At 38.7% G+C, this 22,711-nt stretch overlaps 1 long non-coding RNA gene across 1 annotated transcript in view; it reads left to right on the forward strand.

The window, feature by feature from the left end:
- The window catches only part of LOC111267235 (uncharacterized), a 19,865-nt gene extending 7,979 nt beyond the window's left edge, over window positions 1-11,886 (forward strand). The window contains exons 2-4 of the long non-coding RNA XR_002684492.2: window positions 1,103-1,320; window positions 6,803-6,878; window positions 10,911-11,886. This is a non-coding gene — a long non-coding RNA (uncharacterized LOC111267235). The remainder of the gene's footprint in view (window positions 1-1,102; window positions 1,321-6,802; window positions 6,879-10,910) is intronic.
- The last annotated feature ends 10,825 nt before the right edge of the window (window positions 11,887-22,711 follow it).

Consider the following 22,711-nt stretch of genomic DNA (forward strand, 5'->3'; position numbering starts at 1 on the left):
GCTTAAAAAATAACGATATTAATTTATTATGGATAGAGAGAGGAGTGCAATTTTTGCGGGAACAAACACAACCGTATTATATATACCCTTACTAAACTATGATAATTGTCGGATATTGCTTGGTCACCTTCTCCATTGTACGATACTTGACTCAATTAATGGAGTTTATAACAGCGTGAGTTGGTAATAATAGAGATATTTTTTAATTTATCTAATATAAGATCAGTAGATGGTACTTCTTAAATACTACTTGAAAAAGCTAGATACAGCTGGCTCGCGGTGAAACAAACAAAATATACATTATCCTGCCCTGGCTTAAGACTAAACCTGCCATTCATTTAAATCCATACAAATATTCAAGAAGTTTTCAGGGCGGAATAAACCTGTTTACGAATGTGGTAGATATGCCACAAAGCACATGACACATTTTGTTACATTTGAAAAAAATTTGACACGAGTTGTTACATTTGAAGACAGCAAATTGTCTAAATCTTTATTCTTCAATACATTGTCGGGTTATTTATGACTAAAAGGAAGACAGCGATAACTGGGAAATTCTAACTAGGCCTATTGCCGTCAGTAACCTCAAGCAAGTCCACTTGAAATACGATTATCAGCGAAAGATCAGCATTTGTAGATTGTGAGCAAAATTAGAACATTCTTATAAGGAACAACGAGACCTGCTTTGCGGTTAGGTGTGAAGAATGGTTATGTATTGAAACAAAATGTTGAAACTGCTTCTGAAAAGAACCCTATCCTTTTAAGATAGAAACCTCTCAGCTGTAATCTATGAGTCAAGCATCGTACCCAGATCTTACCTCAGAGTGTCTTTGGAAGACAAACGATTGGCTATCTGTTAGCTAGCAGCCGATTCTTTAATTAATATTATGCTAAATCTAACTCATCACATAGAGAAGAATATCTAGATAGATATACAACAGCCTTTACAAAGGCCAAAGGATGAGCGAATAATATACTATTTCGGCTATCTGCGGTGTGGCTAAATACAGTAGGCCGAGTGTAATTGAGCGAAAAGATCAAGTTGAAGTTATATTGCACAAAGGCTACGACTATGGCCTATTTTTGGTTTTTCCTCTTTCAGGTTCTCATTTCAGGCGGATATTAAAGTGATATAAACACAAGCAATGGCTGAATCAAGTTGAATTGCCGCCAGGATGACTACATATACAATGTTGTATGCTGCGAATTTAGCCAAGGAGACTCAACAAATATTAGATCTGCGGTGTAGGCATCGAGAAGATATTGATCAACGTCCAACGCGAGCTTTCAGATAATAAATAAAGCTATCTTCAGTTGAAAGTATGTAAGGGGCAATAACAGGACAAGCTTTTTATATTTTAAAAGCGCTCATCATTAACACTGTGCGTGTCCAAAATTAATCTCATCTGTACGTCCTGTTGCAGCCGTAAGCTAGATTACGAAATACATATTGGCCTAGTCACGAATTTACAACACACCGATAATATAGAAGCAAACAGGTGTTTTAAGCTCGTTAAATGGCTAATTCGTTCAGAAGCAAATCGACGATACTATCGACCGATCAGACACCATCGGATTAATTGCGTCAAGGATATTTTTTCCCATTTTAAAAAGCTACGCAACTGATAAACGCGCCCTCAACGCATAATGTTGTTGAAGGCAGGCACTCTGAACTGAATTCAATATTCGCTAGAATTCGTAGTTGAAGTGTTTGCTCATTGCCGTGCTTCTCGTCTTCTTGATTGTTCCCGGAATAGCAAGCAGTTTATGAAAAAAAAATGGTTATAGTGTACTTAAGCAAAAAAACGAGGCGGCACTCATGTTAACTAGCCGATAGGAGGTTCGTTAATGATTTTCTGTATTCGTACACACAACGCGCGCTGCTCTCCTTTGAGTTGACGCCTTTAACAAAGTCCAGAGACTTAAGCGAAATCGATTCATCGGAACAAAGTGAAAGTTTACAGCTGCTGCCCTCCTCAGTGTAGGAGATTGGGAACGAAGAAATACGTTTGTGAACAAGCAGAGCAGCCGACTTAGGGAACTATCTCGTCTCTATGTGTTTTCGCTAGGAACAATTTTTGCTACGAGTCTTGAACGTGATTCTAACGGAACTTCCCATTACGGGTTTTATATGTACTTATTTTATGTTTCACCTTTCGAGCAAAGTGCTAGTCTACCACACGACAATGGAAGCGGCGACATGCTACTTATTTGAATGAGCTAACAGAGATGTTTTTAGTTCGTCATAAATGTACTATATATGTAGCTTGGTCGCTACGTTCTATTTTAAGGTAGCCAGGCGTCTGGGGATTGCGTATATGTTTGCCGCTCGTGGACAAACTGCTCTAAAGGCATGTAATGTTTCAAATGCCTTTTATATTTTCTAAAATACAAGTATGCCGTCGTCGTACTGGACGCTGCGCTCGTTCACCACGTGCAATCAAAATAGATAGCGCCCGATAAAGCATTTCCCGATGGGTGTTTTCGTACAAAAGACATGCAGCTCTAATTCACTGCCTGTCTAAAAGTGATGAGTACACTCTGTAGAAAATGGTATATTGAGGATGCCTTTAGCGATTCAAAGTCGGCTATTATGTCGCACTAGATAAAGAACCTTTATTTCTATCAATACTATTGCTATCTTGCTTGGCGTAGCAGACTTTCATTATCCAGACGACTGTGCCACATACATGAGACGTTTTTTGAATCCTAACTAGGGGCCGTTTTAAATGACAATTATCATCATTGTTACTCTCGGCCACGGAAACTCAACAATAGGCCCCCTGAGCGCGAATCGGATGTCAGAGGAGCGAGTATTCACAGTATACGTTAACGGTGCGCTCCCATGCACCAGTGGTGACGTTTATATCTTCCATTATATTTTGCCTCACACTGATATATACGTGTCACAGATAGAAACGACATCAGCGAACAAAGAACGCCAATCCGTTTACGATTTGTTGATTCTGATGATAAAAATTGAAATTCACTAAACCGCATATATTACTACATGGCCTAGCTCTGTAAGTTTATGAGTAACTTGAATTAAAAAGCTTACTTTGTTGTCCTGAAAGACAGAAAATTAGTATTTATATGCATGACCAAACATATTATGATCTAAATCCAGGTTTAAAATTGAAAACATATCTGTACCCCTTTCAGCTATAGTTGGGATGTGGAAGCAAGCGTTCCCAGAAGTTGTTCCTCGAACCGTATACCGCACTTATCTTAACCTTAAGCTAGAAATGCAACGCATCCATCGGACTGACATCACCAACTAAGATTTCAGGTTCCAGTTATAATCTACCAGGATTCGGGTCTTAGATTGAACCAGCCAAATTCGCTTGCTATTAAAATCTCATTCTGATTGGTTACGCCCTTCTTATGGCCTCTGCATTTGACCGTTGTAGGCCTATTTTTTTGGTAAACTGTTTTTTGGCTACGGTTACAAGCTTTAACGGCACTAGCTTTTCTATTTAATCATTAGAACCCCCGATTACGACGAACACAGATTGTATCATTAGTTTGCTGCCGTTGCGCTCAGAACTAACATGTTACTAATAAACAACCTGTTTATGTTTACAGTGTGCCAATGTCTACGTAGCAAATACGGGGAACATTGATCCCGTATTTCAAAATGGCGCTACTTTATAGCGGTGCTGCGGTTGTATTCGACTCCGAAATTCACTTATTTGGAATATGACTCTGTTTGGTCGGTTATCGTTATTCGGGCTTTTGGCAGGAAATTTGCAGTGAGCCATAGAAAATTTGGCAACTCTAGTGGTGTACAAACATTAAGTCCTGTATGGAACAAACGGAAAAACAGTGCGCCACCAGTATAAAGCTTGTATCCCATAAATGACCTACTAAGGGAAACACTGTGGGCCACCTGACCCAGAATAATTTGTCTCATAGAAAACCCGCTGCGAAGGTAAAGGCTTAAGAACTGTGGTAAAGCTGAACTGTTTTACTTCGGGTAGATGCTAGCACTCGGGTTTGGCATATGCAAAATTACTGTATTTTGTGGTATCTGTTGGCTGGGGCGATGGAATTGTGCGTGCTGCTTTATCGATTACGGTTACACAGACCCCCTAAGCAGTCAAAATTATGGAACAGAAAAAAACCACTTGTAACACGTGATAACGATCGATTTTATATCGCAAGAATTATAATGACACAAATGCATTTGGACTCTGTTATCCGCCACACTCACCTGATATTGCTTTCACAAAGTAGCACGTTTTTTTTCAATATCGATAGCATCTTAATAGAAAATTTATCTAAATCTGTGCAGGACATCGAAACATCCTTTCTTTTTGATACAATAGTCGAATAAATAACGTATCATCCTAATGGCAGAAGGCCATTAACGATGATGATGCATACCTCGATTGCAAGTAGAAGAATTATGTTTGTGGGAAAATGTTAGAAAAGCTCAGATTCACTGTCTCACGACCTAATTCTACTGAGTAAATTTGAGGTATTTTCCCATTAGTTCTACGCTGTATGTCGTCTCCTTTTAATGCTTACGATACCACCTCCCCTGTAAAAGACGCAAGGTCCGTTTTCGAAACAGCTTTACTCTGTTCCTTGTTTTAGCCAGGGTCCGAACAAATACACACACACATATATGTATATATAGATATAAACTGACTGGAAGGAGAGTTGTGGCGCTCTAGAAGAAAAAATTTTCTCACGTTAATTGATTTAAGCTTTCAGTGTCAAGGAGTCCCGAGAAGGACTGCTTGGTCCGCTCTTGGTTGTGTTTGGTAATGTTTTTTTTGTTGAGTGAGATCACTTTTTTTTGCTGCTGTCGCAGAGCCATAGCCCCCCAATTCCAAGCCCTCCAGTTCCAAGCCATGCATATGTTCATTGACATAACTGTATATTTGCAGATTTATGAATAAGCTAGCCCCTAGTAAAGTTAAATTGTCGCAAGACGCTGTAAATTATGGTATTTTTATTGTCAAGATAGACCCTGACGATCTGAGCGCCTCGCACGCGATGGAGAGCACCGTGTCGTTTGTTGACCATAACTGAATAACGGATTTTTCGAAAGAGATAAAACGTCTGTCATAGTTCGTCGTTGTATTCCACCAATTATCAAAGCGAAGTATCATAGTACAGGAATCATATCATCACGAAAATCAACGTCGTTCGAACTTCGCCGTCTTCTCGAAGAGTCATTAAGAGTAATTGTTGGAAGTATAACGATTAGGTCTTCGAATGTTGAGCTTGTAGTCTTCGCTATAACAGGATGATCACACGGATCGCGAACGATCATCCGTGTGTCATTTCACAGCTCATACAAGTTTCTCACAAGGATGATTGGTAAACTTTTTCTTTTTGCTGCAAGTTACGCGGCCATGCAGACATCTCAAGACTATCGAGGAACTACGGCGTATTTTTCCAACGAAAGAGTCTAGGATTTCTTAATGATATCGGCGTGTAGGTAGGGTCGATGCACTGTGCAGTAGAACCCCGCTCTAATGCAGAGTTTTCAGCCAGCTTAATGGAATTGTTGATATTTTTTGAAAATTTCATTTTAACGATGTCTCACAAATAGAGGCTGGGAGTTTGGACACAGATGTCTTATTTATCGGTATCCCTACCTTGATTGACTGCAGGTGGCAACTGGCAAAAATCATCCGAGCATACAGTTAAAATCACCCCCGAAAAAGTTCATTCCTACAGCACATATCACAAAATATCAAAGGCTATGAGAGGTAATCATGATATATTCGTCCCAGGCAATAAATGCCTTTGTACTAAATAGATCTGCAGTTTTTTCGGTTCCTGTCTGCATTACACACTGTGATTTCCTCAACGTGAACAGGATTCACAAAGGGTTTGTAGCTTGAAGTATTCTATCTTCTTCTTAATAACGTCTCTTAATTTGATTACAAAGTGTCTAAGAAGAGTGTTATCATGATGGATGCCTGCAACATGAAGGAGCCATGTTATTTTCCGATAGCTGGTCCTTGTGGTGAGGCTTCATTTTGAGCCATCGGATTTTTAAAAAAGGTTTTATATGTTTAACCGGTTGACAACTTGTCGTCATTAACGTTAGCATGATCACGAATAGAGCTCAATTTGCATATAACATATGCGTTTGTTTGACATCCGCCATAGTCCCGTGTCGTCTTCGAAAAGTAGTCCTTTTTGTGCAGGCAAACTTCGTTCAATGAACGCTTTAAATCGAACGATACCTGTTCATTAACGCTACGAGACTATAATTGCAAATGATAGATTGCCCTTCAAAGATTCGCTGCGTAGGGATGCGAGGTCATACATTTTGGTAATAAGTAAGAAACGTGTAGCTTTTAAGTCCTCTTTTCTTTTGTTATTGGCCCTGGTGTAGAATTGGCGCAGAAGAATAATGTTCTTGGAATTCGTGCTGGTTGCAAAGACACATGAATGCCGTTATGTTTATTGTTTTTTCATTGGTTTCGACCAGTTGTACAGAGGTGCTTTCTTAAAAAACGTTGCTTTTACGATAAGTATAAATCGATAAATAAATACTGCTTATGCAACGGCTTCACACGATCTTCGGTATGGACCGCTGTAACCTGCTTTGTCATTTTACTTGAATGCCCATTTTGTAAAATCAGTAATTGACTGACTCGAAGCTTATCTTTTTCATCGAGTTAGAATATGGACATGTGGCGGTGTGGCAGTACTCTTATTTGATATCCTTTTTGTTGTAAGATAAATAATAACGCTGTCGAATTTATGCACATAGTCTTTGTTTTTTCTTTCTTTAGCTGAAATACCCTTCAGATCAATTCTAATCGATTTTCAGGTTGCTGGTTTTCGTCGAAGAGGCTTGCAAGTGATGGCCAGTGCGTATGGTACGTCATTGTCAGTGACACGGTTCCGTAAGTACAAATCTGCATCATAACCTCCTGTTGAAGTCCTGCCATATATTTTAATTCGTCTTTGAGTGACAATTATAGGATGGAACGTTGGTCAACGCCTATAAACTAATTTTCGTAGTTTACGGCGCTGGTGAATTCCTTATATGTGGTCTAGAGTGTGTGTGTAGAGACTTCTCATTCTTTCGAATAATTCCCAAGGCTGCTGCCATATCGATCAGTCGTTTTTCGAAGGGACGACCTACTTGTAACAGGCGATTAATTAACCTCCGCGATTTATGATTCTATGAAGATATAGTTAGTTTGTTACGCTGCCTAGCATGTACCTATGCTGACCATCATCATCTAATAGTAGATTCTGTAGGTAGATTTGATTCGAAGAATATCTGTAAATTGTTCGTTTATTTATAGAGGTCGTAATGGCCGCTTGGGTAGCATAAGGTGGCTCCAGATGGCCCGAAACTTGTACGCGGCGTTCAGCACTGTCTTATGGATCCATGAAGTAGATCTGAAGAAACTGAAAGCGTCTGCTTCGTTGCGGCGTCAGCTATCTGACTTTGTGATAACTGATGAAGAATTATAGGTTCCTTCCGGAGGACGGCTCTCCTCGTTGACACTGAGTGAAGTCGTCTGAAATAGATACTTATGTTGTCTGGTATTTTTTCGGAACACCTTTACTAGAGCTCGCTGTTGCTCGAGCACCCGTACAGTCCCATAGGCAATTGTATGTTACTTAATTGAGCTTTTTCCTCCATACAATATAAATTCGTTTTTTAATCTTGGAAGAAGCACACGTTACAGCAGTCTATTACTTATCAATACGGCCAACGTATGTGGATCGTTTTCGCATTGGACTCTTTCGTATGTTATTATCAATGCGACGCCGATCGTCTATTTTTCTGCCGCTTCTGTTGTCGCTTTCGGCTACGATAGCTTCGACGACTGTACGCCTATGTGACCGGCTATATTTTTACGGACACAAAAACTTTTTTATGATACAATTATTTACATAACGGAGTTTTTATGCAACATAATTCTTACAAAATACATTATTCAAACTTCTGTGGACAAGCGCTATAGTGTATATATAATACACTCACTTCTCTAAATTGCCACTCAACTGAAGATTGTAATACACTTCTGAAACTTTTTTTTTTTTTTTTTACCAAAAATGATGTCATAATAATGCTCTTTCCATATATCGTTATACTCTCTAGAATACAGTGCGTTATTTTTATTGTTATAAACGTTATATAAAAGGATGGCAGCTAAAGCAGTGATTTTCGTTAGATACGCTCTGTTCTTACCAACACATAGTAGCATTCACGTTCTGTACTGCTTCTTCCGTACAAAATAAATGGTGTTTATCATTTCAAGCGATGGCGGAATCGATTGCATCAGTCCAGTTAGGTTGCTTGCATATCAAAGGAAGACAAAGGTCTCTCTAACGTCGTCTCAATAGGATCGATGTTAGTTTTATGGATATATTTTATTCAGGTTTCGGCAAATCACTAATTTACGGTTAAATCATGGAAACGTAAAAGAGTTCAGCGTCACGTCTGTTTGATGTAACCTGAAAAGCCAAGCAAATTTCCGGCTCAAGTTTTGACAAATTCTTAACAGTTATTGAGCCGAACACCAAAGATAATCAATTTGCCTAAATTAACATTAGGCGCAGAAAGACAAGCTCCCCCGGGGGAAAAGTATGCATCCAATTAACCCCATCTCACGCGCAGCCCTATTCTGTATGAGAGTTTAGCGACCCACCAAAAATAATTTCAATCCCATCACTTTAAAAGGTCAATGAGTCTAACATAAACGTTAGTAAATGTACATCAACGCTTACCCTATTGCGATTGCCCTGCTCCAACCCGTTTGACTCAGCTAATTCTAGATGATATATCCACTCCTGGTAGATTTCAACAGGATAGCTAGGTTTTTCCTTTGCTTTCGCAACGACCTCTAGGGGACGTTGGTGAATCGAGGTGGTCTTCAATTTTTAATCGAAAACTATGTTTCTGAGACGACACCACCTTTTAAGAATCAATTAATTGTTTTAAGAGAATTCTTTGTGGACATCTCGCCGTTGATATGTTAATTTTACTTCACTAAAACTTCAAGGATTGTTGCTTTACTTTGAGTAGTAAATCATTGCACCTTTTTGTTTAGAAGTTAATTAGGAGGAAAATTTTACAACAATTAATGTTACACAAACCGTTTCAATTGTCATTTATTAGAAATTCAAAAAAACATAATTTCTCTTCTTCACCGTTATATAGACAAAACAACACGATCAACGGGATTTTCACACCTTCTAATCAAAAGTATCACTTCCAAATTTAGATGTAAGTATTACCTCTTATTCAAAAGTATCACTTCCAAATTTAGATGTAAGTATTACCTCTTATTCAAGTGGTCGAGATCTATTATACCTCATGTCAGATTTTCACCTTCTAAACAGAATTTTTGACCCGAAAACTAAGATTTAGATAGATGAATATGTATTGCATTTTAATTCAGCTCGAAAGCTTTTAATAGACTTCCGTGAACAGCTCTTTACATACGTTTTTCTAACCATTGTCACCTGAGCGAAAAAGGTACTTTTGGCCTTTTTCACGCCAAACTATTAAATTTAGCTGTAAAAAGATGCATTGCACCTTTGCTCGGCCCGTCTAGATCTATTGACTGGTGTCAAGAACAGGCATTAATGAAATAGTGCTTTCAATATTTTCGTTTCTTTACCAAAATATCTTTTACAGGGTATCTCACAAAAAAAAAAAGTAAGAAGAAGAGAAGTGTTTATCTCATCACCTCCTATAACTTTCCGATCGACGTTTATTGAGGGTGCGCTCAAGAACTTTTCGAGACGCATTATCATCCTATCGTTAGACAAGCAAACCAATTCGATTGATAGGGTTTTATTAAGTTTTCGTCGATCAAAAATATTAATCTAAGATGTACGTTTACATATTTACGTGTTTATTCAGCCCGTCGATTAATGTAAAGGATGTGTCAACAAAGCGGCACTCAATGAAAGAAAAGATTTTTTTGTATTTTAACATTTTTCTTGAGGAATCTTTTAAAAATAATTTGGAGAAAAACTGTTTCACCTAAATATTCATCATAATAGCCGCCACAACCTTCTAACTTTCTCGCTAATTCGCTCAAAATAGCTCGAAACCCATTTGTGCCCCACTGTCACGTAAACAAGACCCCACAACGGGCTTTTGACTATTCTTACATCGAAATATTCAGGGACATGTATTAGATTTTTACTTAGTTTGTTGAGATCTGTCGATTGACGTCAAGAAAATCTTGCTTTCGTAGAGCTCCCTACTGAGTTTTCGCTTTTTGTGAGACATTTTCAACGTGAAAGTGAGATTTGCGTAGAGGAACACGTAAAGCATTTTAATTCGGTTTAGCAAAAGCTTTCGGTTAGTAACGAAAACAACCCTTTCTACATAAACCTACATGTACACTCGGCTGCCATTTTGTCAGTGGAAAATATTCACTGAAAAAGATAGCTTATCTTAATCCCTGCAACCTTCTTATAGACATAAGCCATAAAACTACCTAAAATAGCCAAATGTAAAGTACGACAGGTCTGGTCAAATTAACGTGACCACTTTTAATGAAAAACTAATTTCCCACAAAAGAATATTCGTCCAATTAATTCTATCTTGTGCAATTATAAAAATTCTGGTAATCTGCTAAAGATCCGCCTTACCGTTTAGTAATTTACCTCTAGGGACCAATCTGGTCGTAGAGGACAGACAGGAGGACAGATAGCAGGAGGTAGGATAGACACAGAGTTATATATATATATCGACGCTTAGTCCAAATAAATAATACTTGAGTACTCCTCTTCTGGAAAATTTCCAATGAGCTAATTGTTGCTAACCAGTTCAGCTCAAAAATTTGCTTATTTAGTGATCTTTAACATACGAATTAGATGAATGTCTATGATAGCTGTTTAGCACATCTTAAATATCATAAAGTGACGAACATATTTGTCTATTACGTGTTCTCGCATAGCGTTCTCTGCCAGTCAGGCCTAGGGGTTCCAGCTTTCGGACTTGAGAGTCAGCAGAAGGCTTTGGAGGCAGAGGTGAAATCCAAAGAAGCTAAAATGAAAAAAAAAAAAAGAAAACAACGAAGTTTTAGAGGACGAACGAACACAGGACCACGACATCCCTAAGGGCAGCAGACGTGAGCGAAGGTACCAGCAACAACAGCAAACGGGTCTTTCCGTATCACTCTGTAGCTATGTTAGAATTGACCCAGCTACCTAACTAGGCAACTAGTAAATCAGCCGGGAACCGATAGCATATTATGGAATAGAAGATTATCTATAGTAGTTCATCTAATCAACACGGCTAATTGTTACGGGTGAGAAAATTGTCTGTAGTTAAACGCTTGTGCTGGGGCTTTTATGCGATATCTGCGTAAAACAGAAAATAAAAAAATACACCTTCATGCCAAGTCAGAGTTGTGGCTGAAACCTGTCGCCCAGCATTTTCGATTAAACGATCATCGGTTTCCACTAATCCTGATCATAGGTCATAACTGAGTGTCATGACTAGGTTTAAGAACATAAGCTCTACCGTGTCGCCAACATGAACTACCCTACACTTCGAAGGCTATAAATTTTACGTGGGCAAATATACGACATAAAAAAGAAACTGCAACCAATCTCAGAATTGATTTTTTGTGGGTAGAGTAAGCTCAACAGATTTTAATCAGGAGGACTTCCTTTTTAAGACATGAGGAATTTTTTAAATATTGTGTAGGTACGCTTCCTCTGTATATGAGAACTGCATGTAGGCCTGTAAATAAACGTGCGTTAAAACAAATACTAAATGAACAGATGAACATTGTTATATAAATGGTTGTTATTATCACGACTAGCAAATAGGCGATGAGTCAGTTGATAGTGTTCGCCGTATCGAAAAGCCATTAAAGCCACAAAAAAAGTACCTGTTTTTAAAGCTACAAAGGTTTTTAATAATCTTCATAATTAGAGAATGTTTAACTTGTACGGGTATGTGAAATGCATCGGGATCCTGGGGTATAATAATAAAACAAACGCGCCAACGTTACGCTTCGCATCAGTGCCTTACGAAGAGCAAATAAGAACTTCGAAAGCTCATTTGTTTGCGTAGGTTTTAAAATACGTTCATATCTATTATTAATAAATCAACTAACTGAATTGGTGAGGTATATAAAAAAAAACAACATACTTCATATTAACAAGTTGTATAGTACTATAGATGGGGCTGCGAAAAAGCATGCCAGCAACAGAGTGCGACCAATTGATGTTCAAGTTTGAAGATTAAGAGGGTTTAGATGTTTCAAAAAGCGTCCCCGTAATGGTAACGTGTTTGCCTATTTGAACACCTAGCGAGGTGGTCTAAGTTTGAAATCGAGCATGGACACATTTCATTAACTTCATTAAGAAGCTAGCCATCTGAAGTAGTTACTGATGATAGTATTGGAAGTAAGAACCTGATAACTGAAACAATGGACAAAGGGTACATTCTACTTTTCACCTTCTGTAGGTCAAAAGAGGAACCTCCATTAGGGATGGTTGTGAGATTATCAACGGCTTGAACACATGATAGGGTAGAGACAAGGTGAACGGTGTATATAGACTGTGCAGAGATAAGTTTATAGGAGGCTTTCTGTAGTAAACGGCAGAAGTACAATAGCTAGGTGACGACGAGGGAGCGCGCGTTTATCGTTTGAAGCTGTGTTTGTAATACACTTCCCGCTTATTTTTTTATAATATTTTCGATTGACTGGATATTTAACCAACAACATAGGTAATTCTGCTGCGTCATAAATCAACGTCATCTCTAAATTACAGAAAAATAATGAAGTCACGCGCGGACGGCGAGCCCGTGCACATGAGTGCAAACCTTGCACACGTGTGAGAGCGAATGAAACGTTAAGTATAAAAAGTATACGAGATTATTTTGGACAGCAGTTGCATATTGCCCGACAGGTATGCAAGCCACAAGTAGGAGAAGCAGGACGCAAAAAGCGTTTGCTACATAATGTATAGCAATGCATTAATAAGGGGTGAACCGGATGTTTTGACGAAGAGTGGACGAAGTGACAAATGCTTAATAAGTTTTTCAGTTGTAGAGTATTGGTAGAACGAAGCGTCAGAGATCATTTTGATACGTTGTTGTTGCTCTCTAGGTTCTCTTAATGTTTTATTTACATTACTCTAACCTCTAGCTTCGACTTACTACTAATAAGGACCGTGTGGCATATATGGATGTGTACCCCTCTGAACAGCTCTTACCATATATTAGTCGACATTATTCAGTTAGCTCTAATAACTGTGAAAATAATTTAAGATTACTCTTTATCCTTCAAATAGAATTAAATTGACGTTGAGCGGCAATTGATCGTAACAAATAACATAACTTTCTCAAAGTTTTTGGTCGCAGATAGACTTGCCACAGTTTATCTTACGGCCATAGTACGAGCGCGAAAAGCATTCGGTTCTTTGCCGAAGTCCTAGATAACATCTCAACGAAGCAGCTGTTGAACTCCACAGTCTGTCTAGTAAGGAAAGCATTAGAGTCTATTGGGAAATGTTTACGGGTAAACCATATATTTCTCAAATACGCCCTTTCTGCCTTTCTGTCCCTTTAGCATTAGGTGTACACAGTATAAATAAGCAAAGGCCCTATAAAAAAAAAAGCTAAATAAAGAACAAGCTACGCGATGAAAGGCCGATTAGATAAGATTAATAACGCTTTTAGTGTACAAGCTCCGTTACACAACCGGTAAGTGTCGAGAATGGACCAAACGTTGATCTCCTTAAAATTGTAATGGCTAGGGAGGATCCTATATCGTAGGAAATCAGCTGGCCATATTAGGGATTCGATTATAGCCCACAACTAGCCTCGGACCGGTTTTGCTGTGCTTCGTACAGCACTTCTACATTTTTAAGCAACACTGCAGCCGTGTGCATTTTAACTTGCTAATGGGAAAAGCCATGAAGTTCTCGCGAATAACACTCAAGCTATAAGATATGTTCGGACGTGAAAATCTGAAGTCCATTTGTATAATGGCCTTGCGACGCGCTTTCTTTCTTAATCCAACATTGGCTGTTATCCGCTTATGACGTCTTGATCACAAGTACTGACAGTCTTGTGCAATATCCTATTGTTTAAAGAAGTAGGATCGCCGTACTTATGATGACACGCGTAAGGATACTGTATCCTAGGAAATGCGTGCGCAAAAATGCTACGACATAGCCGCTGCACTTCTGGAACTACACATACGAAGCACGGATCTGCCAGACACGCTCCCATTATAGCTTTATTATAACATCGAAATTAATTACTAAATGACTGCCCGATCTATTAGTATTTGTTTTACGACTGTAAAAATGATGATACGAAAGAAGTTACTATTCGTTTGGTAATCATCTGTCCTCCGACCTGTCCTATAGCTCTATATATATATATATAGTAATTGTAATTTATGCTTTTACTGTAATTTACGTAATACATTAACCTTCGTTGCGACATTCGTCGCAACTCATCTACGTATGGGTGAACTGGATAGCCTTAGAATAGGGTTGATTTATTAATACCATTGGAAAGTTCAAGTCCCATTGGTTTTCGTGTAACGGCGCGACACCCCTGACTGGAAGATCGTGGGTTGCATGGTGTGGATCTCTTTGGGATGGTTTGGGGATAGGTGAGTGTGCGTGTCAACTAAACTCCTCTCTCCACCATTCGCAGTGTGGATGTGGCGATACCGTTGAGATGTATTAGTGAACGTGACCAGCCTTTCTGGGCCTGCCTGTTTCTTGACGGCTTGGTTGCCGTCTACATAGACTCCACGGGCTCCTGCCCCGTGTCTACATCCCCTTTCCGCTCCTCTACTTGGCTTGTTCGATTCCATCGGGTCTTTCCACTAGGTCTCTCTCTCAATCCCGCAAGGGAATTAGGAGTTCGGAGTTCCATTTCGCTTCTCATCCGTCTGGTTCAGGCCGTTCCTCTCATTTGCCCCGGTTCTCCGAGTTCTCGTCGCATAACTAGACTTCCAACCGAACAATGGTCTATACCTACACGGAATGGACTAGAAGTTCTGCTTTGGAAGCAGCGGCAAAATTTTTCGACCTCAACTATATTTTTTCAAACAAATTCTAGTTGTATTTCACATCGTTTAGATTAGATGGTAATCAACATGAAATTCACCTTATTAATCTAAACATCGGAAGCATTAATGCTACAACATACCCTCGGTAACTCATAGAGCTGTGTGAAAAAAAAAAAAAAAAACAAAAAACTGATCTCTAAGTAACTATGCCGATATTTACAAAGTTTCAGCGACTGACACGTCCCAACCCCTCGGGTTGTTTATTGAGTACCAGCTGCTATCTACCCGATATTCGCAAATGACAACAAAACATTTTTCAAAGCTACAATAAAGACAGGCCGTTACTCTGCCTGACGCAAATAGCTAGGACAACTCCGTTTTAGTTGTCCTCAGTATCGTGTCCAGTGGATTTGATTAAGTACAGCTGTGCGCTTAATTAGCCTTTTATGCTAAGCGCTGATACCGACCTTCGCCTGTCGTCAACCCAACATACTCGCTACGATATAATGATAGAATATGGCGTGTTATAGTATAATACACTTCCTTTATATAATCGCCCATATAGTAAAGTACATATCGTGGTATTAGACCATATTAAGCGCTTTTACTAGTCTACTGGGCATTCTCGCCATCCAGCTTTTTTCAGTTATTTGTGGTTTAAGCAATAACCTGCCTCTACTGTCTACTGCATAATTAAAACGAAGTATATATGTACGTGTGGGTGTGTCCATCTGCCCAAATTAGTCATTACAGGGTGGCTTTTTTTGAGCAGATTTTTTTGTAAAGTGTTATGAACCGTCCGTAAGATTTCGCAGACTGGCAGAGCACCTCTGTCGATGGCCTGTTTTTCTCCTGTAAAGCGTAATGTCCATCAGAGTTTTTTAGCGATCTGTTAGAGAGCCAATGATAATTTGGCAACGCTTTATATCAGTTGCTTGTCCTATTTTTTGTTAAAACGAAGTTCAAATTTGTGAATACGAAAAATTTGGATACGGGAAACAAAAATCTGTTTTTTAATCTTCGGCTTCTGCTAATACTTTTCGGAATAATGGTGCAAGAACTGGTATCCTGGTTAACATCAATGAGCAAGAAACGTGCTGAAGAAAAGTGTTGTAGTACACTGGTATCATTAAAAAAAGTGTCTCAGCGACCACACGGGCTTATGAAGTCGAACATGGCTCGGTAGCTACTGCATTAAACCCAATCGTACGAATGACAGTTATCCCTATTCTCTTTAAGGTGAACGCACTACGATTCGCAGAGAGTTCTCGGACTCAATCGTGGGAATAAACGTCGGCTCTATACTTACTTCTTTTCCCATATTTTTTCTTTTCGTCTTTCGCACGGAATACGAAGCATCACATTGGCACTCCATATATATATATATATATAGAGTAGACGGGCAAACGAACGTGACGTGACAGGTCCAGCCGTGGGCCGGTCTGCGATATTAACAGGATAACGGCCGGCTGCTGCCAGCCCAATAGGTTTGTGTTAGCAAAGGGCAGAACGACAGATCAGAAGGTTACGTTCTAGTAGAGCTATAATTTCTATAAATTTATGTTTCAAAGTTGAAACTAGTTAATCCTTCTAGTACTAAAAATGCAATGTAATAACAGGTTAACCGCGATAGATAGGCGGGCAGAATATGTAAGAGGTTAGTGCGACATTCCAATATGAACATGGCATCACTGTGTAGAATAATGTAAAATTATTTCAATGTAACGCATCAAATGGGGTTTCTCCATTTTTTTCCCACTAACGAAGCAAAAGATCCAGAATTCCCTAATATGCTGATGTGAAACTTGAAAAACGTTTCTAAGGGCATCTCAACAAATGAAACAGGGTTACTTTTTACTCGGGCTGATGGCAGTCCAGTCGCCGACCCGCGCCCGAGCAACAGATTGAACTGGATAAAATTTTAACAAGCTGGCGTTGTGTAGAAGGTGGAATTAATTTTATAGCACGTATTTTGACACCGTTTAGGTCGAGATGAATTGTTGTTTTAGACAGCAGAACGTATGGTAACGACAGTGATGGCGGTTTAATTGTAAGTAAGCTGCTTATTATTACATTTAACTTGCGTGGATATTTCAAAATGAGAATGTAACCGTTCCAGCATGATTACGTAATCAGCGCGGAAGGGTATCTGCAACAGGGTTAATGAGCTGGTGAACTTACATGTAAATACTTAACAGCGATACCGAACGTAAAACTTGAAGCACAGAGATTGCGTACAACCTAACGACTATTATTTCAGTAATTGATTAACTTAATTTAGCAAATAGAATTCCATGTATTGTGTATAAATAGCGATTATTATTATTTAGAAATAGTAAGCTAAAGATAATTAAGGTTTGTCCCGTCGTATTCAAAGTTCAAATTATTCTTTTTGTAACGTCAAGTTAAATTCTCAATCTTTTGCAAATTCGTCTGCCTCTATTCACCTTTAAGTAACAGTCGCCTATAAGAACTTGTTTATTAGGCTATTGTTTATTAATTATTACGTTAAGTATTATAGAGCTTCTTGATTTCTAAAATTCGAACGTACGATTCCAACAGCCGCGCCGGCGTGGAGGAAATAAAATCAATCAAAAATAACATGGCTATGTCTCCAGAATGTAACAACAGCAAATAAACGTCATCATCAGCAAATATGGAAAAAATCTGAGAGGTTTTGGGCGAAATACTTCGTGATTTCCGATGTAACTAGTGTAGTGACGAAGGGTCCCAAATATATCGGAGTTGACAACTTACTACATCGTTCCTATACTTGCAACGTTTTATGATCACTTTAAAGAAAATACTTGGATGACTGCCGGCGATGCGAATCAGACGTGTTTTGTTTCATGACGGATCCGTATATTGAGCTGTGGTGCATCAGGCGACAGGCTCAGAACGTATATCGCAATCAGATTGTCATGTCTGTTAAAATTAATTAGCGTGCGAGTGGACCTCGATAATCCGAAAATGAACTTTATGGCACCACGCTGATACGATATTCAAATGGTTAGAGGATGGCAATCTTTGTATGAAGGAATCTATAACTTGTAAATTGGATAACATAGCAATTTGAAGTTTTAAGCATAACTACAAGAAAAGTCCAAATATTAGGATAAAACATTTTCTAAAAAATCTAATTAAACGACTGTGAAAATTGACGAGTCGGTTTTATGATGGATTATTGTTTCAAAAGAGATCTTTAAAGTCGCATACACCTGTGCCAGAGAACTTATGAAAATGGTATCGCTGGCAAAAGAACTGGCGCCCAATGTATTTTCACGGAACTCAATACTGTTAGTTACTAGGTTAGTCATACGAAACGTCAACCTGCCACAAGTGACGGGACGAAGGTCATCAGAAAAAATTTTGTCAAAAAAGGCACCGTGAAAGATGGCAGCAAGTACCTTTGACGCATTTAGCTTACTTTGCCGTACTTGTTTGTACCCTAGGTGAAATTGCTACAAAAAAGACGTTGTGTTGATCGCAAGAGCGGGTCACATAGAGAAATAGTAATTAAATCACATATAGTTACAGAAAAGAGATGTAGGTTTGAGAGATACGTCTCTGGCTGATGTCTGACATGCAAGCAAAAGAGTTTCGCATAAAAATGTGTCAAAGCTGGAAAACAAGTCTCAGTATTTAGGCTATATATGTGTAGCAACGGGCGAGTAATTACATGATATGTTTGCCAAGAAATTTTGCATGGAACACCCATGAGTATGCGTGATACTATATTTTATATATATAGTATTTATTTATATATACAAGTGCGTGAGCTAGTTGTTCGGAAATAGTTGGAAATTCAGTAGAAGACAAATGAAACGTTTTGGGAAAGGCGTTAAGTCGGAGATAGAGTTAGGCCGAATTAAGCCACGGTCATCGTACGCGAAAAAGCAAATATGAACTCGACTACTCCATTATATGCTCTAGACTGTACATTAAATAATTATTCGACACCTTTACTCGTGTCTGTTTCTTATACACCTACCTACCTACCTACCTACCTGCCTACCTACCTACCTACCTACCTACCTACCTGTTTTGCCGGTTCGGCCACTGCAGCTGACTTACACAAAGGATCAGTGCTTGTGAGTAAAACCCATATGAAATTCCTACGGTATTTCATACACATCGATCTATACTAACGTAATGAAGGCAATGAGTTTATTTATTAAAAACTGGCTCATCAAAATGTTTATTACCTTTCATTTAATAATATTAATTAGTATTATTAGTGTTATTGTTAATAGTTAATGGCACAATCATTATGTAGCTGTTGTGCTTGGTTGCCGTTCGTTACCGATGATGCCGCCACCGTCTTCGGCCCACAAAAATCTTCGCAAAATGATACTGTCATTTGTGGTGCTATTTATAATTAGAATTATTACCTTTATAATATATTTCATAATTAAGGATGTTTAACACTATCATTCTCCAAGTAGCATTACTTATGTTCGCTTAACATACCGCTTACTGAACAGGGGAAATCGTCTGTGTTCCGCTGATAGCTATCGCTCACCTCTCTCTCCTTTTTCTGTATTTGAATAACAAGAGAGCAAAACGCTATGAGGCCTGACCCTCACTCGCACCTACAGGCATTCGGTATCGCAGTGGACGCCATGCTCTCAGGTGAGCCTCATAACAGTTGTTAACGATAGTCAGAATGACGTTCACTGCTCGTCCTATTAAAGGCGGCAACGGTCGTTTTTTTTTTTTTTTTTTTTTAATTTTTTTACACTTAGGATTCTCATCATCCAGTAATACAACTTAGCGCATGCTAATCACTGAACTGTTATCACGAATAACACACACTCCTGTAATTGTGGTGGTATTAACAATAGCAGTGGTTTATATGTTTTGTTGATTTGTTGTTTTCCGTAATCTACTGTCTTGTTGATCTGTCAGAAGAACACTGTGTTGAGCAGACCAGAGCTCCCCTACGGCCCGATATTCATTTGGGAAGTTTCGAGCGGAGAGCGACAGTTTATGCACGAAGTCAACGCGCGGTAGAACACGTAGTAACACGTATGCGAACTCCATTTCCTAACGCATTCAGCCACTGAGCACTCGGATCTGAGCTATAGCGCACCCCTTCATTTTGATCAGAGTATATTTATTTACTATTTAGCGCGATTAGGCGGCGATTGTTACATGTTGTTTACGATCGACTTGACGCACCCACCTCTCATTCAAGCAATTTCACACTAGAAAATCTTTTATAAAATTGGTTGGACCACATTCATTCCAATAGCCAACACTCAAAGCACAAGACTCTTTTCCCGATATCGCCGGTGCGCGATTTGAATAGATTCATTTAATTGGCATGAGTTTAAATGAATACGTTAGCTTAGGTTTTGTCGGGTCTTGGCGTGTATTGGTGCACCTACTGAAATATTGCCTTCAGAAACGGACATCTGCAGGAAGCTTTTGGGAGTCAAAGAGGATCACATCACTGACAAAATATCACAAAACCCTTAAGCGCTTTTAATGGTCTCGCAAATTTCTAACTATTAGAAAAACGCGCAGTAACAGATGCTATAGATCGGCGTGTCTAGTTCATACATCGTTTTAAGGGTAATTCTCAAACAATTAGCCTATCCGTTTAGTTCTCTTTCTGACACCTGTGAACGTATTCTGGTAGAGTCTTTGCAAAGGAACTCAGCCACTATGAAATTGTATTATTTAGGTCATTGCGCATCCAAGGCGGAAGTTTCGGCTTTTGAAGTGCAATGGGTCTCCATATGGGGACCTCATACTTCGGCAAGATACAACTTCCTCGAGTTTTCATTTCAAGTCATCGAGAACTCTAACTTGGTATGTGCCCAATCCTCCTAACAGCCAAATCTTCTAAATGGTACTAATTTATAGGGTCATACTCTACCTCTAGTTCGGCGTAATGTAATTCGGCTTAACTTCTCTTGACCCGTTCCTTGATATTTCACGTGTAGTTGTTCTAGTTATAACGATTTGTTACCTCTGCCGTTCGTATCCGATTTTGCTGGTTGGCTAAAAAAAGGTAAAAGCTTCGATTCAGTCGCTTACGTAACTTTTGGCCGATGAAGTCGGAAGTTCGTTCACCCTATTGTCATTATTATACTGCACCACCTTTGGATACCAAGTTGAAAAACAACGAACATGCATTATAAAGGGCACAACTGATTTCGATCGACGTTATTATATGCAAGGATTAACAGTATTTGTAATAGTTTATCCAAAAAAAGTTGGGCTATGAGAAAAATCTTTCTACTTGATCTCGAATCTATTCATTTAGTGTCCTTGTCGATAAGCTGGGCCATTTTTTTTTTTTTTGTAATAGACGTTGAGGCAACATACTAGCATCAACTAGACATTGGGCATGAATTTTAAGATACTTGTATTTCTTGATCTTCTACTTGCATGCCCTATCTTCAAGGGGCAAATATGTTTTGTGTGAAATCTAGAAAAACATCTATCCGGCAGACCATGTTTCTATTGTACCTGCCAACCTATTACATATCTGGATATCTGTAGAACTCTCGCTGTTGTTTTTTGCAACACCCACTCACATTAATCGCTTTCGATTAAGCCACACTGTGTGCCGCCCAATATGGTCCAGCGTCACTAAATTTTTCTCTATTTTTTAATCTTGTTTTTTGTCGTAGTAGTGGTAAATTGTCGTTTATAATTATTGTTCATTCTCTGTACTATATCATTAGCTAGTAGCTCTTTTCTGTGTCTATTTCCATTGACCAAAGGGGTCGTTGCAGTACTGCATAAGCCGTTCGGCTTTTGGGAGTTCGACTCTGACCTACACAGAACTCGCTCTGTTGTCTATTACTTCTACGTTCCTTATATCACAGAAACAACAACGTTATTATATAAAAGGCACTTTATTGTAGGGCGGGGGTAGGTGGAAGGCGAGAATGACCGTATCGCTCCTCAAAGATTGATGGGAAAGTCGTTGAATAAATCTACAGAATTGAGCATATTTTCGAATAATTTAGAAAGATATCAAGAACGTGACTTGACTTGGTTCGTTATCCCGAAACGATGCTTTTGTCTGTTATATTCCTATGGCCGCTTAAATAATATAGTGTGTTTAGAGTGTGTATTAAATATGAGAGAATAACATCTGGTTTAAATTGAAAAAAAAAAACTACGGATTAATTGAGCTCGAAACAATACCATGGGGCGACTAGAAATATTATATAGACCGTTTCATAAGATTCTTCTATATTGACCCATACGCTTAATTCATGGGTAAACTGTCTAGCTTTAACAAAAGAAAAGCGAGTTCGGATATTTGTCTAATAATACCTAGAGAGAGAAAGTCCTAAGTTAAATGGTTGTGGAGAATCAGTCTAATTTTTCTATATATTGGTTACTCTTGCGTATTATTCACTATTCATTCGTTTATTTTCCAGTTTTTAGTGATAAAAGTTCGATATTATTTGTGTATTTGGGTCCTGTCTTCGCGTGATGGGCGCGTATGCTCTTGTCAATTTAGGAGTACCTATGCGAATTCGTGCGCACACTGGGCTGTTCAGTGACCCACATTAATAATACCCATGGCTAAAATCGGTTCACTAACTACAGCGTTATTATAATCATTTTAGCTGGGTCTCTAAATACATTCTTTAGGTTGGAAGAATTAATTGGGTTTATAGATAAACTGGAGTCTCTAAGGTCAGGTCTGATTTGTACAGTGTTCATATATATATACATAT

This window comes from Varroa jacobsoni, unplaced genomic scaffold (assembly GCF_002532875.2).
Source record: "Varroa jacobsoni isolate VJ856 unplaced genomic scaffold, vjacob_1.0 scaffold_1161, whole genome shotgun sequence".
Taxonomy (NCBI): Eukaryota; Metazoa; Arthropoda; class Arachnida; order Mesostigmata; family Varroidae; genus Varroa; species Varroa jacobsoni.